The following is a 6,019-nucleotide window of genomic DNA, read 5'->3' as shown; positions in this document are numbered from 1 at the left end:
AGAAAAGAGGAAAAAAATCATAATCCTAAAAGATTGTGACGGAAAAGTTAGGTATTTCAAGTTTAACTAGAGACACAAAAAAGTCATCTTTAGAACTGGAAAAGAAAAGATGGTTCTGTGACTACTAAAAATAAAATCTAGCCTTTGTGTTTATCTAGGTATGGAGATTGTTGTATATGTACCAGATGTTTAGAATAATAGCTCTAATACCGCTTGTAAGTAGTATTCATTATCTGATCATTTCTATTGACAGAATTATGTGCATTTGAGTCTACCCCCATATGATTCTTTTCGAAGTGTTTTCTGGTGTTGAAATGATTAGTTCTGTGTAATTGCGAATTAAAAATAAAATTCTTTAATGATTTTGTGTTGGGGCTTTTGTGATTTTATTTGATATATGTTAACTAAGCATTATAGGCGTCCAAGATTCTATCAACATGATTAAGATCCAGCAAAAGCCAAGACTTAAACATTTTCATCTACACAATCTTGTGAGTTTAGTTTTTGTCTCATCATTCTTTTTGAGATTTTTTTTTTTTGCTAGATAAAACTTAAAAAATACCTTAATTATTTTTAGTAGTCATGACAGATCTTTCACCAAAAATATATTGCCATCACCTCACTTGTGTTTTATAGGTGTAATTTTTGTTTTGTTTGGGGCCATACTTGACTGGGTCTGTCACTGGCTTGGTGCTAGGAGATTACTCTTTAAGCCTTTTCTTTTTTTTTTTTTTTTTTTGTTTTTTGTTTTTTTGTTTTTTTGGGCCACACCCGGCGGTGCTCAGGGGTTACTCCTGGCTGTCTGCTCAGAAATAGCTCCTGGCAGGCACGGGGGACCATATGGGACACCGGGATTCGAACCAACCACCTTTGGTCCTGGATCGGCTGCTTGCAAGGCAAACGCTGCTGTGCTATCTCTCCGGGCCCAAGCCTTTTCTTTTTAATTTTTTTTTTTTTGGTTTTTGGTTTTTGGTCACACCCGGCAGTGCTCAGGGTTTCCTTCTGGCTCTACACTCAGAAATCGTTCCAGGCAGGCTCGGGGGACCATATGGGATGCCGGGATTCGAACCGCGGGCCTTCTGCATGCTATCTCTCCGGCTCCACTCTTTAAATTTTTTCAAACAGGGAACCAAACCCTAGTATTCGTTCATGTAGTGCTTGTGCACTAGCCTTTTCGAGCATCTATCTCTACAGCCCCATAAATATGATGTCTGACCACTTTGTTTCAACCTCTTATATTTTTGTTTGCTTTTTTGAAATACCACTAAGGAGGTTTCAGAAAAATGGCTTAAGTGTCTCACATGTGTGAAACTCTTTGAGTTTAATCCCTGGCGCTGCTTCGCCTCTTGAGCACTGTGTTGGACCCTTACGTAAAAAGTTGCTGCTGAATAATATTAGTGAATAATGTATTTGCTTTATATGTGGCAGACATCAATTTGTGTACCCAGTACCATATGTGTTTTTTTTTGAGCCCTGGCAAAAGTGATTACTGAGCACAGAGCCCTGAACACAGCTACATGTGACCCAAATTCTCCCAATTTTGGGGCGTGAGGGAGGGAAGGAGGGACCATATGGGATGCTGGGGATCAAACCTGGGTCAGCCATATGCAAGACAAACGCCCTGCCTATGTGCTATCACTCTGCCTATATATATAGGGAAGATTTTTCCACTGGTTGCCTCTTCCATATATATATACATACACACACACACACACACACACACACACACACACACACACACACACACACACACACACACACACACATATATTGCTTTTGGTCCACACCTGGCAGTGCTCAGGGGTTACTCCTGGCTATCTGCTCAGAAATAGCTTCTGGCAGGCACGGGGGACCATATGGGACGCCAGAATTCGAACCAAACACCTTAGGTCCTTGATCTTCTGCTTGCAAGGCAAACACCGCTGTGTTATCTCTCCGGCCCCAGATCTTCCCAATATTTTAAGTTTAAAAAAAGTGTGTGGAGGGGTAGAGGTGATAGTACAAAGAAGCTTAGGGCATTTGCCTTACTTGTGATGTGACTGACTTGAGTTCCATTCCTAGCAACTTAGATAATCCTGTGAGTTCACCAGGAGTTACCCATTAGTGCAGAGCCAGGAGTAAGCCATGCCACTGTATCATGGTGTGGCCCAAAACAAAACAAAAGGGGCTAGGATGATAGTGCAATAGGTAGAACCTTACATACCACTGACCTGGGCTTGATCGTCAGAATCCCATATGGTTTTCAAGTCCTGCCAGGAATGATTGCTGAGCTCAGAGCCAATAGTAAGTCATTGCTTCAGCCCCAACTAGTGATTTTTTTCTTACATATAAATACATATCTTTTATTTTCTAGGGTGGCGTTGGAGCCACACCCATTGGTGCTTAGGAGCCACAGAACCTGGCTCAGAAGTGATCCCTGACTGCTTGGGGGACTTCTGAGACTGGGGATTAGTACTGGGGTTGGCAAGGTGCAAGGCAATCAATCACCTAATCCTGCTTAACACACATTTTATTTTGGGGGTGTGTGTGATTTTTTTTTAAGGCCACACCCGGTGACGCTCAGGGGTTACTCCTGGCTACGCGCTCAGAAATCGCCCCTGGCTTGGGGGGACCATATGGGACTCCAGGGGATCAAACCACTGTCCATCCTAGGTTAGCGTATGCAAGGCAAACAAACACCCTACCTCTTATGCCACCGCTCCGGCCCCTAACATGTAACATGTATTTTATTAAAAAATATTTTGGTGTGTGAAGCAAGATGATATTTTTGGTTTGTTGTTTGTTTTGGGGTCACACCCAGCAGTGCTACTCTTAGCTCTGCACATCATAATCACTTCTGGCAGGCTCATGGGACCATGTTAGACACTGGGGGTCAAACTCAGATTGGCCACTTACAAGGCAAGTACCCTTACTGCTGTACTGCCTCTCTAGCCCCTAAGCAAGATAGTTTTTATTGAAACTTAAAGAAGATGTGAGGTTATGGGGCTGGAGTGATTTACAGAGGGTTGGATGCTTGCCTTACACGCAGCTGACCTGGGACAGACCTGGGTTTAATTCCCCAGCATCCCATGTGGTCCCTCGAGCACCACCAGGAGTAATTCCTAAATGCAGAGCCAGGAGTAACCCCTGAGCCTCACTAGGTGTGGCTCTAAAACTAAACAAAACAATGTGTGGGGTTGGAGTGTTCATACAGTAATGCTCCAGCATTACTTTGGTGTAATTGTTGTAAAAGCATTACTTTGGTATAATTTGGTATGTTCCCCTACAGGATAGGGCTTTTACTAAACTTGCATGAGTCCCATCTGGATTTAATCCCCTGCATCCTATATAATTCCCTGAGCACTGCCATGCATGATTCCTGAACATGAAGCTAGGTACAACCAACCCCTGAAACATAGGGTGTGGCCCTCAAACCAAATATATATATAAAATAAATATAGTGTGTGGTGTCAAGAAACAGTTTATTCAATTTTCGTTTTAAAGTTTGTTTAAAATAAAGTTTGGCATTTTGTGTAATGTTTTCTCAAATCAATACTTTTTCTGGGGATTGGGGGAGTTTAGGCTATACCCGGCAGCACTCAGAAATGGGCTCTGTGCTCAGAAATTGCTCCTTACTCGATTTCTGAGCGTAGAACCAGGAGTGATCCCTGAGCGCTGCTGGGTGTGACCCAAAAACCAAATAAAAAAACAAACGAATAAATAAATAAAATTGTTCCTGGCAGGCTAGGGGATTGAACCTGAGTCGGTCCCGGGTCAGCTGAGTGCAAGGCCAATGCTCTACCACTGTGTCATTGCTCTGGCCCTCAATCATTTACTTTAAAACAAATATTTTATTTATTTATACACCATGGTTTACAGAGTTGTTCATAATACATTGTTTCTGGCTTTTAGTATTCCAACACTAATCCCACCAGCAGTGTAACATTCCCTCCACCATAGTTCCCAGTTTCTTATTCACCTCCAAGACTGCCCTGTTACGACTAAATGGTAACAGAATTATATTAAAATTTGATCTCTGTCAGGAAGTAGTAAAGTTGGTCAGTTTGCATGGCAGACTGTGGGGTGTAGGCTCAGCAGCCTGGGCTTTGGTGGGTGGGAATACAGCCTCTTCCCTCCCAAGAACACTCCAGAGCTTTCAGTTTCAAGACCGGTATACCCATACATTTTAATGGCTAGGTTTGTATCTCTCTTGAGAACACACATGAGCATGGAGCTGGCTGATGAGTTGACATGCCAGTGGCTGTCATGTCATTTCTTTTTGTAAAATATAATTTCCGTAGATCCAGAACACCTTAAAAGAAAAATACTGGGATTGCTGAGAATTTACTTTTTATTAAACCCAAGAAGAGGAAGAGTCACTTCAGCCAGTTTGTTGGAGGAGCAGCTTTTGCCCAGCACCGTACCTGACACATTGCATAATTTTGCTTCTCTGTGGTTGTTTGGTCCGCAGTTTGCATTCATTGATCAGTGAGTTGATTCAGACTTAAACCCACCGACAGCAATGAATGTTGAGTGCAGCCATCAGTGTGTCCAGATGGTGGAGTTGCATGACTCTTCTTAATTCCTGGTACTTATCCATATTGGTTTTTGAGCTTAGTGCCTGGCATCCTCTTAGTGATTGATGATGGAGGGTCCATCTAATTATAGATCACATTGATAACTAGAGCTGGTAGGTTTTTTTTTTTTTTTTTTTTTTTTTTTGGTTTTTGGGCCACACCCGGTGTTGCTCAGGGGTTACTCCTGGTTGTCTGCTCAGAAATAGCTCCTAGCAGGCACGGGGGACCATATGGGACACCGGGATTTGAACCAACCACCTTTGGTCCTGGATAGGCTGCTTGCAAGGCAAATGCCGCTGTGCTATCTCTCCGGGAGAGCTGGTAGGTTCTTTGTGTTTGGGCCACACCCAGCAATGCTCAGGAATTACTCCCGGTTTTGCACTCAGGAATCATTCTAGCAGTGCATGGGGGACTATAGAGGATGCTAGGGATTGAACCCAAGTCAACTTTATGTAAGGCAACTCCCCAGTCCACTGTTCTGTCTCTCCAGCCCTCAAGCTGGCAGGTTCTTAAGATAGACAGACTATGCCACAGAGAAGAGAACGAGCTCCTGGGAAAGCTAGAAGTTAACCTGCAGCTTTGTGACCGCACAGGCAGTGCTTTTGCATACTAGTAGAGCATAAACAAGAGCAGATCATCTTGTTTTGAGTTGACATATGAGTGTTTGAGGGTTAGTTAACATAGCTATGTTTTAGTAAAATACTCTTTGAGAATTTACATCTGCAGTATTCTAGGGATGGTATAAAACCCCTTCTGTATGATTTCATTTACTTCTAAAACTCCATGAGCTAGATATAGGTAGTTCAACTATCCTCCATTTTATACGCAAACTGAGATCCTTGCTAAGGATATGTAGCTTGGTATGGAGCTTAACTAAGATTAAGGTTCATCCCAGTTCTGACTGGTCCCAAACCTTATTTTAAAGTGTAACAACCATTAAACATATGTGCTATTGTTGATTGGATGGAAATAAGTTTTTTCAAACAGCTCTTCAAACAGCTCATTTTTATGGAGCTGTGAAAACACAATCACTGATAGGAGATGGAATGTGTTAAGAGCTGTGTAATAAATCTCCTTGTGGGAGGCCAGAGCGATAGTTCAGCAGATAGGATGTTAGCCTTGTATGTGGTAGAACTGGCTCAGCATCCTGGTAGCTCAGATAATCCCTGAGCCTGCCAGGAGTGATTCCTGAGTGTAGAACCAGCAGTTAGCCCTGCATAACACCACACATGGCCCCAAATTTTCCCATCCCCAAATGTTTGAAGAAATGCACAAGAAATGGTTCTAACATATGTAACTAAATTTTACTCTAAAATCTTCCTAGTTTTGGAATGGGATCTCACTACGCTGTATCTAGGAAGTACTAGTTGCTGTTCCAAGGACCTTACAACTGCTCTACTACTTGAGCCACCTCCTGGCCCCAAATTTCATGTGCCCTTCATCTCTTTTCGTTTTTTTTTTTT

This window comes from Suncus etruscus, chromosome 5, assembly GCF_024139225.1.
Source record: "Suncus etruscus isolate mSunEtr1 chromosome 5, mSunEtr1.pri.cur, whole genome shotgun sequence".
Classification (NCBI taxonomy): domain Eukaryota; kingdom Metazoa; phylum Chordata; class Mammalia; order Eulipotyphla; family Soricidae; genus Suncus; species Suncus etruscus.
This window is presented reverse-complemented; position numbering follows the sequence as displayed.